Source organism: Episyrphus balteatus, chromosome 1 (genome assembly GCF_945859705.1).
Source record: "Episyrphus balteatus chromosome 1, idEpiBalt1.1, whole genome shotgun sequence".
NCBI lineage: Eukaryota > Metazoa > Arthropoda > Insecta > Diptera > Syrphidae > Episyrphus > Episyrphus balteatus.
In genome coordinates this window covers 103,961,476-103,981,724 of record NC_079134.1, presented here as the reverse complement: position 1 = coordinate 103,981,724, position 20,249 = coordinate 103,961,476, and the positions used below count along the sequence as shown (strand labels likewise).

General features: G+C 32.6%; 1 protein-coding gene across 1 annotated transcript in view; it reads right to left on the bottom strand.

Moving 5' to 3' along the window:
- Positions 1-19,964, bottom strand: part of LOC129906322 (uncharacterized) — a 123,773-nt gene extending 103,809 nt beyond the window's left edge. The window contains exon 1 of the mRNA XM_055982046.1: positions 19,702-19,964. The gene's annotated coding sequence lies outside the window, so the exon portion shown is untranslated. The remainder of the gene's footprint in view (positions 1-19,701) is intronic.
- Positions 19,965-20,249: the final 285 nt, after the last annotated feature.

Below are 20,249 nucleotides of genomic sequence, written 5' to 3'. Positions count from 1 at the left end.
AACGTTGAACATTTTACATTTTACGTTGCGGTTTTTTTCTCAGTGTAGTAGTAAATAAAGTGATTTAAAAGTGTGTTTATTTGAGCGAATAACAAAAGTAAATTGAATTGAAATAAGGTGTGTGTTTATTTGAAAGGAAAATAAAAGTGAAAAATAAGCGAAATAAGTTTTATTACGAACCTCAATAAAACATTACAATATGAACTTCTTAAAATAGTATTTTTGAAAATAGATATTTAATTCTTTCTTAAAAAAGCCAGTAAATTTTAAAAAATATCTTAACTAAAAATACAAATGTATGCACATGAATAATGAATTTCCATAAAAATTTGATTTTAAGATTTAGTAAAATGTTCTATGAAATTGGGGCTAAAATTTTATGAATTTATTCATAAGCCTGAGTAAAAAAAATCCATATGAAATTTTTTACGAAAACTTGCATTGCAACCCTTAGTCCAGCGTTGCCAAATAGCCGATACAGAGATACCAAAAGGAGATGGGAAACTTTCGTACGTTTTACCCCCAAGACCCATTTGTTTATTTCGTTTTGTTGTAATCTCTTTTGTATCCGTGAATAAATGTGAAAAACACACATAGTGTAGCCTAGCCAAAAATGTACGATTTTTCACGCATACTTAGCCAAAAGCGTCCATTTTTTCACGCATACTTAGCCAAAAATGTCCGACGGAGCTTGTTGGCAAACTAGTATGACGTCAGAAGTTTCCCATCTCCTTCTGTGTATATCTGAGCCGACATACTCTTTGCCCATCAATTGCTATGCTTCTCTCCTACGCCAAGTCAATATCACAAATCCCCAAAGTCTTCGGTCTCCTCCGTTATTTTACATTTCACATCATCGAACCAATGCACAGTGGGTACCCTCCCATACAAAGTGCGGTCAAAAATATAATGACCATTTTTTTTTTAATGAAACGCCTGTATTATCATTTTATATGATTTATTATTGCAAAAAAATGCATCAAGACAGTTTTTAAAATTTTTCGTTATTTTGAAGAAAAATAAAAAAAAGTTAAAATTTTTTTTTTTATTTTAATTTAAAAAAAAATTGTTAATGCTGGAAATGGAACCTGACTGTCAGTCAGAGCACCTTACCCTTACCCTCTAGTTCAGTCTTTTATAAAAATAATGGTGCAAAAGGAATTTTTTTAGTTTTACGTTGTAATTTTTTTTTCTCCGTGTAACGTCATTTAAGTAAATCGTCACTAAGAACAACTTTTCGTAATACCCTACTGCACTAATAGTCCAGTGCATTTATAATTTGACCCAGCAGTTTGTACCACCCACAAATTTTTTTTTGCTCATTCGATAGAGCATTGGCTGAATATCATTACCCTGATTTTTCGCACTCGCGAAATTCACCTTTCGGCCGCCATCTTGGATTTTAGTTTTTGTTGAATATCTCGATTTCTATTTATCCTACATAAAAGTTTTGTATACAAGAAACGTAGGCAATTAAATTTCGCGTTTTTTATGTTAAGAACACTTTTTCGATATTCTGAATATTAAAAAAGTTACAAGCCAACAAAGTAAAATAAACAGAAAAAAGTGACAATTTTAAAGTTTTGAGCACTTTTTATCAAAATTATGAAAAAACCTTCCGAGATAAGATTATTCATCTTAAAATTCTCTACAACTCTGCTATACAACTTTTTTTTCTATCGCAATAAATACAAAAGTTATTAATACTTTTTTTTGTTAAAATGCAATTTTTTTATATTTAAGTCTCTTCATTGCGTAAAAAAGGGGTATTTTTTAACAAAAAAGTATTAATAACTTTATTAATTATAGCGTTTATAATTAATAAATCGATACGTTTTTTCATAATTTTGATAAAAAGTGCTAAAATCATTAAAATTGTCATTTTTTTCTGTTTTTTTTTTTTTACTTTTTTGGCTTGTAACTTTTTTAATATTCAGAATATCGAAAAAAAGTTCTTAACATAAAAGACGCGAAATTTAACTTCCTTCGTTTCTTGTATACATAACTTTTATGTAAGATAAATAGAAATCGAGATATACAACAAAAACTAAAATCCAAGATGGCGGCCGAAAGGTGAATTTCGCGAGTGCAAAAAATCAGGGTAATGATATTCAGCCAATGCTCTATCGAATGAGCAAAAAAAATTTGGGGGTGGTACAAATTGCTGGGTCGCCCATATATGAACATCATAAATGCACTGGACTATAATCATTCCCATCCTACATCCAAACTTTATTTGAAAACATGTATGTATGTATTAATCCTTAAAGAAGAATTTTAAAGTTCAACCACTAAGCTAGATAACATGTCAAAAGAAGATGATGCATAATGTTCCCTTTGTTTGAGTTAAAAGTACATAGACATATATCTTGTTTATCCCAAAAGACAACATAATGCATGATGTGGGTGTTGTGTATACATAAAGATTTTAATAAATTGCAATTCTTCTAACTCTTCCACAACAAGTACGTATAATACACGTACTTTAACTATACTACTACATAGCTTTGGCCTAACAAAAATGAATGGAAACACAACTTATATTACCACAGCAAGAAGGTACGTATAACGTATGTGAATAATTTTCTGTTTTCTGTTAGGTAGACAATTCTAATAAAAAGACTTTAGGATTGGAATTTTCAAAAGCTAGGATTTTCAAAGATGTTACAAAGAAAAAACTAACTTCAAAGAATGTGTGCAATTGCAATTCTTTTTTCTTATTAATGAAGCGTTGAAGGCTCCAGGAAACAAGCCCCAATAAAAAAATTAAATTAAGGCCCCAAAAAAAAAATACACACAAAACAACAACGAAATTTCTCAAATTTTGGGGTGTTGTTTCATTTTTTGGGGCCGTGTTTCATTTTGTTTTTGGGGCATTATTTCAAAATGGAATAAGGCCCCATGTAATAAGAATCCAACATTAATTTTGGGCTTACTTTCATTTTATTTTGAAAAAGAATTTAGGGCCTTATTGTCTTTCAAAAAAAACTTTTATGAATTTTCGCTTATATGAAAAGGAGTAGTTTGCAGCACGATTTTAACATTGAAAAGCATTAGTAAATAACAGAATAAGCTGAAAAAATCGCGCTATTTTTTCAGCTATTCTGTTATTTTATAATACTTTTCAATATTCTATGTTAAGATCGTGCTACAAATGGGTTTTAATGTAAAAATCGCGAAGTAAACCATTAAGGAGCAACACAATAGCTGCAAGAAATAGCACGATTTCTTGCATCAGTTATTCTGTACCTCCCTGATGGTTTGCAGCACGATGATTACATTGAAAAGCATTAATAAGTAAAGCGGCCCATAGACACCACACTTGTGCGCCACTTGGGTCGGTATGCGGAAATGTGTGCTGTGTGTGGGCTGGTGTCGACACCGATTTTCAGTGTGAGACACGGAGCGAGTAAAATCAAAAGATTTTGATTTTTTGTGTCGGTGTCTCAATCGGTGCGATGTGTAAGGGATGCGCGCGCACATTTCCTATTCAGTTGCATGTGAATCGTTGTTGAATGTGGTGCATCGCAAGCTTCAACGTCACTCATTCTGAACTTTCCTCTTTGAAATCTCTTTCACAACTAATGTGTGTATGATAATGATTTGGTGTGTAGTGTGTGGCGGAATGTCACACCATTTTTGAGTGCACCGGTGTGCACACAAGTGTGGTGTCTATGGGCCGCTTAACGAAATAGCTGAAAAATCGCGCTATTTTTCAGATATTCTGTTACTGATTATGCTTTTCAATGTAAAATCGCTCGGTTTTTTCAGCTATTCTATTACACGGTTAAAAATTCTGCCGTAGTTTTTAATACAACCTTTGGAATTGGGCCTGTGTAAATTCACAAACGCATCACTCCAGAGATGATTTGCGATCATTCTTGTAGCACGTTCATAAACACAAATAATAAGCATCACTTAAAAAGTCAATTGTTCATTGGAGGTGTTAGTTTACTCCTGAGTTGAAATCTAGTAAAACAACTAGAGTAGAAGATCGTGTGTTAATTGTAGTACTAGATCTACTCATGAGTAAACTACCACCTCCAATGGAACAGGGCTATTATTGCAAAATTTGATAAACTGATGTGCAAATATCAGAAAAAAAAGCTGTTGATGCCGACGCGATTAGGAGTAAAAAAGGCGGAAAAGGACAATGAAAAGTATTTAATCAAGTTAAAAGTTAATTAATTTGATGAATTTCAGGGAATATTTAACCAGCCCACAAATTAAACCACTAATAGAAACCAAATTAAATTATGAAGGTGAATTTATGGCAGGCAGAAAATCGAAGTCAGTATATTGGAGGAAAGTTCTTTGAGAGATAAAATGTGTGGCTCCAGATTTTAATTACAACAAAGAGTTTTTATTAATATCACGTCCATCATTAACCCTCTACTGCATGAATTATGAACGAAATGAAATAAAAATTTTTTTAACAATATTTTAGCTTTATTAGGGGTTGAAAAAAGGTATTACAAATTTTTTTTTATTTTTTTACATATATATACAAACATTTTTAGAAACATAAATCATATATGGGTTAGCATGCAGCAAGGCGATTTCAACCAAAAAATTAATAACCCATATATGGTTTAGTATGCATTCAAGGTATGTTTTTAAAGTAAGTTTTTATTACAATGGACTTTCCTTATTCATGGAATTTATTCAAACTAATTTCTTTTATCATTGTTGCAGAAGAACACCTTCCATTTTTTACAAATTGTGTACGTCTTCAGTCCGCAAATTTGACATATTGGCGTTTTTGTTTGCCATGCAGGGATATGGTCGATGTTTTCAGTTACTGAATTCAACGGCTTTTGCCCTTGGTTGTTGTAATTGAATTGAAGTTTCGGGATTAGATGAGGCTGGACTTTCGTGACTTGTATATAATTCCCTCAGCTTTATTTTGTTCCATATCTGCTTTGATCACCTGCCAAAGTTGAAGGGCACCCTCTTTTTCGTGACATTTTAGGTTTTACAGATTTGCATAAGTGCTCGGAGATGGCTTGTTTGATGTTAAAAAGGGCCAGGATCTGAAGCTAGATCATCATCACTTCGAAATCCATCACCAGTTTTAGCATTTACACACCTATTTTTTCCATTGAAAGTCCAAAAAAAGACAAAAATTATTATAAAAACAAAAAACAAACTTCGTAAACATATAAAAGTATAATAAATACATACGAAGCTTATTTTTAATTGGATGCAACTTACTTATTTATTATAAAAAAACACTGGAAAAGTACACAGGTTTATTCACTTATTTGCACTTTAGACATGCTCTTGAAACAATGAGTTTATTTCATAATCACGACTCTCTTACTGATAATAAAAACCGGTTAAAACTACATATCGTCCCGTTTCTGCCTGAACCACGATCTTTCGTATTTCGTCGATTTTGCCATTCCCACGGGAACGTAGTATATCTGCGTGTGTCACACAGAAGCTCATCGAAATTATTAAATTGTTAAATTGTGAACATAGATTTACGTTAGAAATAAATTTATTATATATTCAACTTTCACGATAAGTCGTGTTTGCATTTATTCTTTTACCTTACCACACATTTTGGCGACCGTGACAGGACGGGTAGTTCTGAATTTATTCAAATCATTTTAGTGTGTGTTAAAAGATCGAGAGTTATAATCAAATTAAAAACATTATCAAAATACAAACCATTAGTGTCATTAGTGTGTTTAATTAACAAATTACAACAAGTGTGAATCTACAACAAATTACAACAAGTGTGAATCTACAACAAATTACAACAAGTGTTATTAATTAACTACAATAAATTACAACAAGTGTGTTTAATTAACTACAACAAAAAATAACATAAGAAAGCAAGTATGTCTAAAACTCTAGAAGAAATGACAACACTGCATGACCAAATTGGAGAAGAGATCTGCATCCTTTACCGAAACTACAAAAAGGATGGGAATGATCGAAAAACCCTTGCAAAACTGCAAGAAAGAAAGGAAAAATTGGATCATCTTTGAGAGTATTTCGATAAAAACTACAGCAACATACGGGATAAATTCCCAAAAGCGCTTCAACATGCGTACTTCACGAAGTCGTATTACGAACAAATTCGTAAGGTCTACGAGGCCATGAAGCTGGACATTATGAATCGGCTGGCCAATTTCCAAGGAAAAAATGTAGCAAACCAGATCCAGTTGGAGCCACCAGCAGCATTGCAATCAGGATCATCGGTCAACTCAGGACCTACAAGGAAAACTGATATAAGTCCAAAGGAAATAAAAGAATGTATTCAGGGAAGTACTTTTTCTTTAAAGAAAAAATTTAAATTACTCTCAAACTACTTCAAAATATCGTTGGATAATTGTTCACCAGAACTAAAACAGAGTCAGTCGGATATGTTTCAGGTCAAAGTCAACAACATAAGAGATAACTTTGACCAAATTAAGAACACATATAACCTTCTGGATGAAGAACTTGAAGAGGAAGATATCGAAACATACTTTCATCTGCAACAGCAATACGAAGAATTGTTGCTAGGAGTAACAACAATTCCATCAAAAAATGACTCCCCTTCAAAGGAACCATCCGCGTCAACTTCATTGAAATTACCTAAAATAGAGTTGCCCAAATTTGATTGGAGTTACTTAAAATGGTGTCAATTTTATGACTTATTTAAGCCAATGATACTTGAGCAACCTATATCATTGGCACAAAAATTCTATTTTTAAGCGCTAATCTGACAGGAGAAGCACTCAATTTGATTCAAGGATTTCCGGCCATAGAGTGCAATTTTGAAGCAGCTTGGAAGACTCTGACGGACCGCTATGACAATAAACGTCTTCTTCTGTCAGCACATTTGGAAAAAATATTAACCCAGCAATCAGCAACTGGTACAGCTTCAAGTTTACGGAAGCTGCACGACAACACGAAGGAAGGTACCCAGGCACTCATCAATTTAGGATTTCACGCTCACGACTGGGATCCTATAGTTGTCCACCTGATATTAAAAAAGGTGGACAAGGAAAGCAGAACCTTATTTGAGCAATCTCTACCTGATCCAAGATGCAGCCCTTCGATGACGGATCTGCTTAAATTCATTGAATCAAGATTTCAAACTCTTGAGACAAAAAATAACTCAGACGAAAAAAGGAATCCAACAACTGTAGTTGCAATTAAGGCTGATGGCTGTTTAATGTGCAACTCAGGTAACCACAAAATATTTAACTGTAAACCATTTGTATCTCTTTCAGGTTTCGAACGTGAGAGAGCTGTTCAACGGTTTGGAATTTGCCGAAACTTTCTAAAATCAGGGCATGTCTCTAGCTCATGTCATTCAAAAGGATGCCATATTTGCCATGGCAAACATAATTCCCTTCTACACCATAAGATGGATTCAAGACAACCTTTTAAACCAAAATAATTCAATAATAATAATAATCATATTCATTTCGCAGGTAGTCAGCAGCAGGCAGCTCCTAGTGGGGAAGGTCCAACTTCAAATTTTCATTCTATAAGTAACCAACAACAGCTTCTTCAAAGGGGGGAAGGTCAGGTAGCAAATGCAGCTAGTTGTTCCAGATCAAAACCACAGCAAGTGTATCTAGCAACAGCTTTAATTAAAGTCATGTCTGCACATGGAACATGGCTTGTTTGCCGTGCCTTGTTAGATTCAGGGGCGCAAATTCATTTTGTGACGGCAGCTTTGGCTCAAGCACTGGGTCTCCCGAAATATAGAGCTGAAACATCAATTAGTGGCATTGGAGGGCATGGTACACAAACACAGTTCGCTATATCACTCACTTTAGAGTCACATAATTCTGGTTTTAAGTCAAGTCTTGAGGCTACTATTCTTCCAAGGATAACAGATTACCAACCACATGAGGTTGAGTCAAAGTACTGGAATATACCGACTCACATTCAGTTGGCTGATCCAGGATTCATGAAAAATAATGAAATAGATTTGCTTATTGGTGCTGAGCTATTTTTTTATCTTATTCATCCAGGGGAGATAACCATTGGAGACCAACTGCCTTCACTGCGAAATACAAAACTGGGATGTATAGTCGCAGGTGGCGTCCAAACTTCTAACCACAATGTTGTTTGCACCATTGCCACGAGGCCAACTCTATCAACATTGGAGAAACTCGTGAGTAAATTGTGGGAATGCGAGACCCATGACACTCAAATTAAACGCATGAGTGTTGAAGAGCACAACTGGTGGAAATTTTCAACTCCAGCACAAAAATTGTTGCAAGTGGTATTATTCATGGTAAGTCTTCCCTTCAAAAAAAAATCCATCATGTTTAGGTGCCTCTTATGAAAGAGCACGCAAAAGATTTCTTACATTAGAACGACGATTCGAAAGAGATAACGAGTTGCGCCAACTCTATTCTCAATTCTTATTAGAATATGAAGAATTAGGCCACATGAGTACAATCGACATCAAAGATATTCCTCAACATCACTATTTCATCTCGCATCATTGTGTGTTGAAACCTGAAAGCTCTTAAACAGCACTTCGAGTGGTCTTTGACTGCTCGGCAAAAACAACTTCTGGAGTTTCTCTCAATGATATTTTAGGTGTAGGACCGACAGTTCAACATGATCTCTTTTCAATCATAATTAATTTCAGACTAGAAAGGTTTGCGTTAGAAATAAATTTATTATATATTCAACTTTTAAAACGATAAGTCGTGTTTGCATTTATACTTTTACCACACATTTTGGCGACCGTGACGGGTAGTTCTGAAGGAGGGGTGTATGTACAAACTTATAAACGTTTGTACGTTATTTAATTAATTTGCAAATATTTCGTTTTTCTGTAACGAGAGCTTCTGTGTGAACGATTGATTTAAAAGCTCCACCAGACGAAATACGATCTTTCGTATTTCGTCGATTTTGCCATTCCCACGGGAACGTAGTATATCTGCGTGTGTCACACAGAAGCTCATCGAAATTATTAAATTGTAAAATTGTGAAGCTTTATTCTTTTACCACACACTCAATAAAGGAATTTTTGCTACTTTTTAAACATTTCCCTAGACAATTTTTTTTTTTTTTTTGAAAAAAAGCCAAAAAATGTTTTGTACAAAATCTGGGGTCGAACTATGATATACTTATGTATGTACGTTAACTTATTGACGCTTTATGTCTCTATCATTTTCTTCTGATTAAATAGAGAGAGCAATAGTCAAAACGTTAACGAACGTAGCTTTTTTCCTAGGCAAAAAGTGCAAAACTTTTCTGGGAATATTTCCAGATTTTCTGGCATTTTTTCCAAATTTTCCATTTCATAAAATGTAAAAAAAGCCAGACAACAAAATTTGGAAAAAGAGCCAGAAACAATCTGGCGTTTTTTCCATCTTCGTTTTTTAAACAAAAAAATATTGTTTTTACATAATTTTGGCAAGAAGTTATGTATTTGTTTTTTACACTCAGGCCCAATTTATTGACTCTCCATTAAATTTAAAAGGGAATTTTAAAATAAAAAACAAAATTCATTTATTCAGTCTCTTTTAATTTTTATTTAATAATTGAAGACTTAAAAGTCCTTTTAGATAAAAAACCTAATTCGACCTTTTAAGAGGGATTTTTAGAGCAAATGGAGGTTTTAAACAGGATTTCTTTTTATTCACTCTCTTTTAGTGTCAAATTTTATTTCTTTACTGTATCATTATTATTTTATTTGAAAAATGTCAAATGAGCTATAGAATTATTAAAACAACAACACAATTATGATTAAAAGTCCAGACGAGAATTTTTTTGGATGTAAATACATATAGCGTCGCCCTAGCATTGGAGTGCCGTATACGCCAAATTGCATTTTTTGAACTAGGTATCCAGTCGTATGTTTTCGAAGTTGCTTTTTTCAAATTTATTTTATTTATTTATTTATTAAACCAAAATAATTCAATAATAATAATAATCATATTCATTTCGCAGGTAGTCAGCAGCAGGCAGCTCCTAGTGGGGAAGGTCCAACTTCAAATTTTCATTCTATAAGTAACCAACAACAGCTTCTTCAAAGGGGGGAAGGTCAGGTAGCAAATGCAGCTAGTTGTTCCAGATCAAAACCACAGCAAGTGTATCTAGCAACAGCTTTAATTAAAGTCATGTCTGCACATGGAACATGGCTTCTTTGCCGTGCCTTGTTAGATTCAGGGGCTATCCGTTTTTTTTCTATCTTTTTTCGCTGCCGAGATATTCACTATTGTTTTGACAAAAACAAGAAATTTTGGGATTTACGTCAAATTTTTCATGCAATGCAAGAACATTTTGAGAATTGTTTTTACGTACGTTATGTTTTTTTTGACGTACGTGTATGTATGGCGTATACGGCAAACTCAGTATACGACAACTGCAGATATATATATAATAACATGTATATAAAAGACACATTTTAATTAAATATCATACTAAAATATCAAAAAATACTAGCGGTTAGTTCTTTCGCAATTATCTTCCGAACATTTAAATGCGATTTCCCAAAAATGTAAAAATGGCGTATACGGCACTTCAATACTAGGGCCATAGAGGAAGGAATACCTAGAGAACCGACTCGTACCCCTAAAACACCCGCAAATTTCATTTGAGGTGAATAGAAGAGAACTCTCTTATTTTACTCTTTTTTTCTTATCCGTGTGAATGGTGGATTCAGAAAAAAAAATGGCGGTTGTAGCTCAAAAAAAAATCTAAAGTGACAGCTGACAGCTGTCAATTTCTGATAATTATTTTGTTTTGGTTGCGAAATAAAAGTTTTTTCAAATTTTTCCGCGATAAGTTATTTTATAAAAAAGGTGCAAAAGATAGAAGAGAATAATGATAATTAATAAATAATCGGTCCAATTCTGAATTAAAACTCTCGGAGAAATGTGTTGCGTAAAACGGCTTTATATTAAAATTTCATGAATATAGTTTCCTCTCCGTTTTAATTTTGTGTAAAATAAAATAAATACATTTGTGCCCTTGGAGGAGCAAGACCTCCTATTTACCGCCGAGTCCTTTCATGACAATGATACTCTTGCCAATTCCTCCGTCTAAATACAAATCAGCTATTATAACGAATGGCGGAGGAAGCGGCGGTGGATCTCAGCATCTGCAACAGCAGCAACAGCCACCACCACGGCTTCATCCGAAAAAAAACTAAAATTTGACCCAACTGAGCTGGAGAGAATAAACCATCCAAAAGTACAGCAACTCCCCCTAAAGATCCATAGGAGGCCTTCCATAAACATGATTCTGTGGGCCTCGAAAGATCCATATGGGGCCCCCTGAAAATCCATAGGGGGCCCACAAACAGAATTCGGTAGGCCCCTAAAGATCCATAGGAGGCCTTAATTGACTTAAACGCCATAAACATGATTCTGTGGGCCTCGAAAGATCCATATGGGGCCCCCTGAAAATCCATAGGGGACCCACAAACAGAATTCGGTAGGCCCCTAAAGATCCATAGGAGGCCTTCATTGACTTAAACGCCATAAACATGATTCTGTGGGCCTCGAAATATCCATATGGGGCCCTTTGAAAATCCATAGGGGACCCACAAACAGAATTCGGTAGGCCCATTAAGATCCATAGGAGGCCTACGTTGACTTAAATGCCGCAAACATAATTCTGTGGGCCTCGAAACATACATAGGGGGCTCACAAACATAATTCTATAGGTCTCGAAAGATCTATAAGGGGCCCAATAGATTTATACTGACTAAAAAGGCCAGAAACCGATTTGAAGCATGACGTGAGTGAATTTAAAAATTGAATTTCAAGTGCTTTTAAGAAATGTTTTCTTGCCCGAGGGCCTACCGGGAAAAATCCAGAATGCCCGTTGGGCCAGTCCGCCCCTGTTAGGGGCCTACCTAATTCTGTTTGTGGGCCCCATATGGATCTTTCGAGGCCCACAGAATTATCTTTATGGCCTTTAAGTCAATGAAGGCCTCCTATGGATCTTTGGAGGCCTACCGAATTCTGTTTGGGGGCTCTATATGAATCTTTCGAGGCAAAAAACAAAAAACAACAAAAACTTTATCTGTATAGATTTTTGAAAAATCCAGATAATTATCCAGATTTTACTTTCTCTCGATAAAAACAGTGGTGCCAAGGTACTTTATTTGTTGTGTTAAGCCTGAACTACATCAAAACACAAAGTCAAAAAAGTAAACACGATGTTTTTTCTTCTTCCCCGTAGTAGCTTGTTTGTATATCTCTCTTTCATTTTAAAAAAGTATTCGGTTCAAAAAGCTTAAACAAGACCAAGCTTTCGATTTTCACAAAGTTTTAAAAACAAATACACTGAAACAATATTTTATATCCTTTCCGTAAGGTAGCTCTTCGATCACATAGTTCCTGTCATTTTCCGAAAAAAAAACTCTTTTGACAAACAATTGCAATTTCAAATACACTGAAACAATATTTTATATCCTCTCCGTAAGGTAGCTCTTCGATCACATAGTTCCTGTCATTTTCCGAAAAAAAAGCTCTTTTGACAAACAATTGAAATTTCAAATACATTCGATTCCCTATAAGTCGTACTGTATCACTAACGATTCTCGAGCTACTTGTATTGTTTCAACCGTCCTTTGCTTCAACTGTACCTAATCTCCCCTAATTAGAGATTTAGGTGACAAAATATGAAATAAAAGTAACAAATTGAGTTTTTAAAAAATATTGAACTCTTAATTGATATGCAGCAAAAAATATTTTGATTTATTAATTATTTCTTATTATTAAGAAATGTTTTAGTGAAAGAATTGTAAAAAACAAAAAACTATTATGAGCGGAGGGAGGAAAAAAGAGTTGCAAAGTCGGGACTTTGCGAAATTTCGCAAAAACTGCATTAAATCGAAAACCGTAAGAATTTGAGATGAACAAGTTACCAAATTCTGAGAGTCCTAAAGTTAGCCTATCAGCATATTTCGTTTGATCCATTACTTTTGGGACACCCTGTGTATACAAAATATTTAACAAATTTTTAGCAAACACGAGTTGTGGTATAATTACGGTGACCATATTTCTGGGAGCAAAACCCGGAACAAAAAACATTATAAAATCGTAACAGAATGCATAGATAAAGTTGCTTAGAATATCAAAGCTTTTTATGTACCTGATAACTCACAAAAATATTTTTAATTTAATTTTATAAGAATTTTAATATCAATTTAAAAAATGATATAAAATTTAATTAATTTATCGAAGTACCTAATTTACCGGTTCAGTAAAAGGTACTGTTAGTAACTGTTAAAAATATTATTTTTTTTGTGAAAATCGTGAAGTGTTGTTTTTTAACATTATCATTTTATTTTAAAAGATTTTGAAATTGTGAAATCTTAAATTTTAATTTAACTTTTAACATGTAATTAAAAGTTTTGAAATTTTAAAGGGTTCATTATTCAAAAAACTTTTTCTTGTGAAGCTTTAACATGACAAACAAAAGCACTGGATAAATTCCCGAAAACTTTAAAAAACAAATGCTTTTATTCGAAAAAATAAATGATTTTTAGCATTTACATTTTCCAAACTTGGTCAATTAATTAAAAGTATGTACAATTAATAAAAAAGGACTATCACCGACTAATTTCTATAAGTCGGTTAATGTGGTTGCAGTCCTCGTAAAATGCCACATGTTCCGAAAAAATAGATAAAACATCCTTAACAATTATTCCTGAGAGACCAACCCCTTATATTTTAGAAAAAGAAGGTGCAATAAAGACGAGATCGTTAATAAAACGTTAAAAAATATTTCTAATATTTTTTATTTATATTAAGAACATACATACATTTTGAAAAAAAAGAGCTTGTTTCTAATTATTTTTCGACCACTGTATATAAAAAAACATTTTCTGCATATCAACTTTTATTTTTAAATATTTCGAGGAAGTAAATAATTATGTAAGTATTTTGTGGCCCTTTTCCTAAAAGTCCCGGAAGGCCCTTTGACTCCCAGTCCGCCCCTGATTTCAATGTTATTGCCAAAGAGGAATCTAAAATAAATACAATGCACGACTGAGTCGTAAGAACTTGCCTTAGAGTTCAAGTTGCTGTAATTTTTAAGACTTTTTATATACAAATTTGGGAAACTCAAATGCACGGCCCTTCTCATGCTCATTGTCATGGTACCAGTGCACAGTGGGTCCCGCCATAGGTCAAAAATAAAAAAGTAAATGTCAATTTTTTAAAATCCAATGATTAAACAACGTTCTACAATCTCCCATCGAACCAAAACCAAAAAAAATTTGACGGTTACCCTTTTTTTCATTTCTTTATAGCCATTCAAAGTCGGTATATAAAAAAAGGTACAGTTTTTTAATCGCTGCAGTTATAAGGTGTGAACTTGCGATAGTGATAGCGGGTTTTAAAAATTGTGAACAGTATTAAATTGTTATGGATATTAAACGAGAAGGTTAATACTTCCTAACAACATAAATTATATTGTTAAATAACATTAAGGCTAATTGTAATGGGGCTCGTTAGCGAAGCAATTTTAACCATTTTTATTTAGCTCAATTTTCATTAAATTAGAGATTTAGTTGGTTTGCCTTCGAGTGCCCTCTACAATTTAAGTTCTCAAATGAAGAATACCGTCCTACCTTTCGAAATAATAGCGCCGTTTTTTTCCCTTTTTTCCCCTTTTCGAGTAATACGAGTTTAAATGACGATACACGGAGAAAAAAAAATTACAACGTAAAACTAAAAAAAATCTTTTTTGGCACTGTTATTTTTATAAAAGACTGAACTAGAGGGTAAGGGTAAAGTGCTCGACTGACAGGCAGGTTCATTTTCCGGCTTTAACCATTTTTTTTTATATTTTCAAAAAAAAAATTTTTTTACCTTTTTTTATTTTTCTTGAAAATAACCAAAATTTTAAAAAACTGACTTGATGCATTTTTTTGCAATAATAAATCATATAAAATGATAATACAGGTAATACAGGTCATTATAATAATGGTCATTATATTTTTGACCGCACTTTGTATGGGAGGTGACCCACTGTGCAGTGCTTTGTATATATTTTATATACAAAGTACCAGTGTAACTCAATTACAATTAAAAGCTGTCAATGACACATCATGGTAATAAGCAATAACAACTGAATAATATATAACAAACTAACTGTATCTACTACTTTCGTAAATATTTGTTGAGTTCAACAAAAATCTCGTGTCACGTCACTTCTTTTCAGGATGTATCAAATTGAATTGTATTTTTATTTTTGCAGTCAAACAATGCCACCATATCTAATAAAATCACGACATTTGATCAATGCTTCCTTTTGATAATTTCCTTTTGCCCACTTGGTTATATGTATATCAACGCATACTAGGATTTACAAGTACCTTCATAAAGAAAACACACTTGTGTGTGTATGTAAACAAAAGTAATTGTGTCGCAATTTGGATGAAATTACATAGCAGTAATTCTTTTGATTAAAATGCCACCTACAGATACAAATACAAACATATTCGTAGCTATTACTCTTAAGAAAAAGAGGCTGGATGTTCGTGTCACTGCACTCCTTTACTCAAAATAAGAACCTTCAGTTCAAACAATTTGGAAGAATTGAATTTTTTTTTAAATACAGTCGTCGGCATAATTATTTTGACTGATTTTCAATTCGCGATCTGATAAGAATAATTTCTAACGGTTAAACTTTACATAGGTAAAGTTGATGGTCATTTGTTATTAAGTATGAAATGGTGAATCTCATGGTGGTCAAAGTAAGTCATATGAGTGAAATTTGGCGTTCAGGCAGCTTTTTTTTGTATAAGAAGTGCTATTTTTTGAGTGGCAAAAGTATTTTGACCGGAATTCTTTTTCAATTTTGGTAAGGTAAAGTAGAACATTTTGCTTATTTTAAGCATGTATCGAAACTGTTGAACATGTAAAGGCTCAGATTCATAAAAAAAATTGGATAATTTAAAGGACTACAATAATATTTTATTTTCTTAGCCAATACTCGCACCGTTTGCAAAATAATAAGGCAAGAGTTTGCTAAACAAAAAAACGAATTTGATTTAATATTACTTATTTTTAATTTGTTTCAACAAAAAGAATGTGCACTAAATTGATAGAAAATGTTGTAACGAACAATTCATTGCTTTATTTTTTGCCGTAGGACATTCTGAAGTCGAGTTATTCCCAAAAAACTATATTTTTGGGTGTTTTCGCACCGGTTTTGCATGCGTTCATTTATCAATAGCTCGGCCATCTTTGGTGATAAAGAGCTCATTTTTTCTTTTAAATGCAGGACATGAACAGGGCTACAAAATAGGTTAGAAAAATGTTAATCATGATATAAGCTTTTTTCGAAATAATGACAAAAATGTGTTTTTTAACAACAAGAATTTGACTTTAAATGGCTGCCATTTTGTATTTACTCACTCAAATACAATGAAATTACATACAACGATAGAAAATATTATAAGGAAGAGAATGTATGTTTATTTTTTGGTCTACGACAATCTGGAGCAAAGATATTAGCTTAGAAGTAAAATATCCCAAAAAATGCATTTTTGTGAATAACTCCGCTAAAAAGAATGATCAGGTGGTGAGAAATTGGGTTTAAGCCTTTTAAATATACCCCTATCGATCCATGAAATAAAAACTGACAGTGCCTCTCTGCGCAAGGTGAGGCCCTTTTTTCCGACACGCTTTGACTGGAGTAACCTGCCTAGGTTCGAATCTGACTGATTGAGATTTTTTTTTTTTTACATTACTAAAATAAAAATTAATTAAATTTCTCAAAAAAAATCTCCGCAAAAAAAATACAAAAAAACAATTTCAAATTTTACCGGTATTCGAACCTAGGCCAGTAGGAGTAAAAGGCATCGTCCTTGTTCTTTAGACTAATATGACTTTTCAATATACGAAAACTTATATCAATATAAGCTCTTTGATATTAATAATAATAATTATTAATTTTTTTATGAAGGTTTAAAAAAATTATTGGTTAAGACTCAACTCGAAAATACACAATAGTTGAGGCGCAAACATGTAGTTCATCTATCTTCCGGTACTCTTGTAGTTGCACTGCGGTGTCACTTCTATTTGTAATTATTCAATGATATCAGGTTTTATCCAGAGATTTTATAATTTGTTTCTTTCTAATTCTTAAAAATTTAAATCGAAATTATGCCAAATTGGTATTATTTCGTTTACTAAAACGAAATAATCCCAAATTACGAAATTGGCCTTATTTCGTTCTCAAAAACGAAATAATGCCAAATTTTTGGAATTTGGCTTTATTTCATTTGGCGTTATTTCACGTCACCAAATTTCACTCATATGACTTACTTTGACCACCATGAGATTCACCATTACATACTTAATAAATAACCATCAACTTTATATGTGTAAAGTTTAACCGTTAGAAATTATTCTTATCAGATCGAGAATTGAAAATTAGTAAAAATAATTATGCCGACGACTGTAGTATCGTCGTTTAACAATATTATTATTGAACAGTTATTATACATATAACATATTATAATATACATTTTGCTTAAAGTTAGTTATCTAAAAATGCACATTGATTATATTAGTAATATGTTGGCACAAAAGGGGCCCAACGTTTTTTCATTGTTTTTTTTTTTTTTTAAGCTAAATTTACAGTTAATTGTCATTGTGTTTGTTTTATACAGGGTGCCCGGGATGAGATAAGAAGACTTTAAGGGATGATTTATGAGTATATTCTAAGAAAAAAATTGTTCTACAGTAACTCTCTATCTGCAAAGTTGATACTCTTTAGTGATGATTTAATAAAACGCTTACTTTGGTATGTCTTTACTCATGCTAATGTTAATAACTCCGTAAATACGTATGATAAAAACTTTATTAATGTCTAGACTTGCTGTTTAGAAATATTAAAATCTTTTTAAGTTGCTCAGATATTAATTTTTAAATGGAATTATTTTTTTCTTACCCATGATAATTTCTCACTTTCTTTGGGGCCGATTTTCTTCGATAAATGTGTTATAAACATAGTGTTTTATAAATTTATTTGTATGAAGAAAACAATAATAAACAAAAATGTTGTTCACAAGTTTGCCAGAAAACTCATGGATTTTATGATATATAGGAAAACCTGCACCAGGTAAATAACAAATGAATAAGGGCCTATGCGGCCTTATTTCGTAGGGCGTTATTTCACGTCACCGGCTGTGTGGATTTTGAAGCCCCAGCGGTGATAGAACTCGTACATTCGTCTTATGTGGGCTTCCACTTTTCTTGCTGCTAATATGGGTGAGTTAGACTACCCGTACGTGGGAGATTCGTCTGCAAACAAGAGATTCTGAGCCAAGAAGAATTGAATGAATTGATTTATTTTGTACTTGACAAAAAATTACATATTTGCAAAACTAAGTTTTTAATGAAAAATAAAATTATAATACCAAAACAAACTCTTTCATCTTTTTTTATTTTATAATTTTTTTTCACAATAAATCTTTAACACGATAAGAAATTCAGTCCCTTACTCCTGTATAGTTTTTTTCTTTAAATAACCTTGACAATCTTTCGATATCATTCTATTTATGAAATTAAAAAAAAAAAAAAAAAAAAAAAACAAACAAAACATTCTGTCTTCACAACAATTTTTAATTTAAATAAACAAAATAGTAAAAAGTACTTTTAATTTACTATGTTTGAAAAAAAGCCGGGTTCCCTAATAACTTGCTTTAGTTACTCCACTAGAAATTTTTTTCAAAATAGGATAGAAGGGAGAGTATTTTCCAGGAATTAGAAAAATTGACCATACGCATAGTTTTTCCGGTTGTTTTAATGTCATGATATCTGGTATTTTTATTGACTTTATTATCTTCATTTAAAAGTTTTTTTCATCTTATAGTGGAGTAGGTGACTTAAACAATTTTGTTAGGAAATCCGATTTGGATTATTTTTTTTCAAAGGTGTCGGTAATTAAAAATACTTTAACCTCTATAGGTTTAAAATTGCCGATGTTGCCGTAATGTTTTTAAAGTGAAATTAATTTTTTTGTGAACAGTAAAAATTTTGTTGTTAAAATTAAAAAAAAAAACTATAATATACCTAAATATTGTCTAGGTAATTTAAGAAAAAAAAAATATACTGAATGGGAGCCGTCGTGTTGCCGTTTGGCCCCGTTTTTTAGCTCGGACCTCTTGGCCCCCACTTTTTTAAAATCACCTTACAGAGTTCTTGCTCCCGACTTCTTTTGTTTTTTTTTGCCGACCAGTGTTATAAGAGAGCAAAGAGAAAATAACTTGACTCGTATCTGCCAAATTTTTGATTTAAGACAGTTTTTGGCTCTTGGGTATTTTAGAAGAATTACAGATTTTTACATTTCAATACACTGTTTAACTAAAAAAAAGAAATTTGAAAATATATTTCTGTTGACCTAATACATTTTGTAGGGCATATTGAATATATTAAAACTGCATACTTTATTTTTCAAAAAAAAACAACTAAATCTGGATTAAGGGACAGAAACCGTTTTTGCAGTTTTTACATATTCAATATGCGGGGCACAGGGGCAATACTAAAATTTTGGGATTCTTTGATACTTGGGGCCGCTTTAATATAGAAAATAAGAATATAAGAGGTTGTCTGTAAAGCGGTTTTACGGACTATGATTTTACGTGATAACGTCGTCAGAAAACAGGTTGTGTGCTTCTGTTTAAAATGAGTCAATTGCAGTGTTTACTTATTTCAAACAATCATAATTTACAAGAAAAAGCTAAAAAAAAAATACCTTTTTACTTGCGATATAGGTACTATATATCAAGTTATGCATTCGTACAAAAAAAAAAAGTTGAGATAACATTTTTCCATGACATTACGATGGTAGACAATGCCAAAAAAGTGGGTCCCGGAAGTCCGTCTGTCTGTCTGTCTGTCTGTCAGTCTGTCAGTCTGTCTGTCTGTAAACGAAGCTACAGCCTAAACGGATGGGCCGATTGATGCCAAACTTGGTATGTAGCGTTATTTGGCGACTCTCCAGAGGGGTTTTTGGAATTAATTTTTTTGAACCAAAAATAACGGTAAAATTGAAATATGTTGAAAACGGCTCCAACGATTTTGTTTAAAAAATTCAAATGTTAGTTTTAAGCTAAGGTCTATAGTTTTATGGAAAAATTTTTTTTTGAAAATCATTATTAACGGTACCTGCCATAGAACCGTTTTTTTCAAATCCGATTATCTCCGAAACTGCATATTCGATTTCAACGAAACTTTTTGTGAAGAAGCATTTATACAATTTAAATATAAACCAAAAATAAAGTTTTCAAAAAAATAATTTTG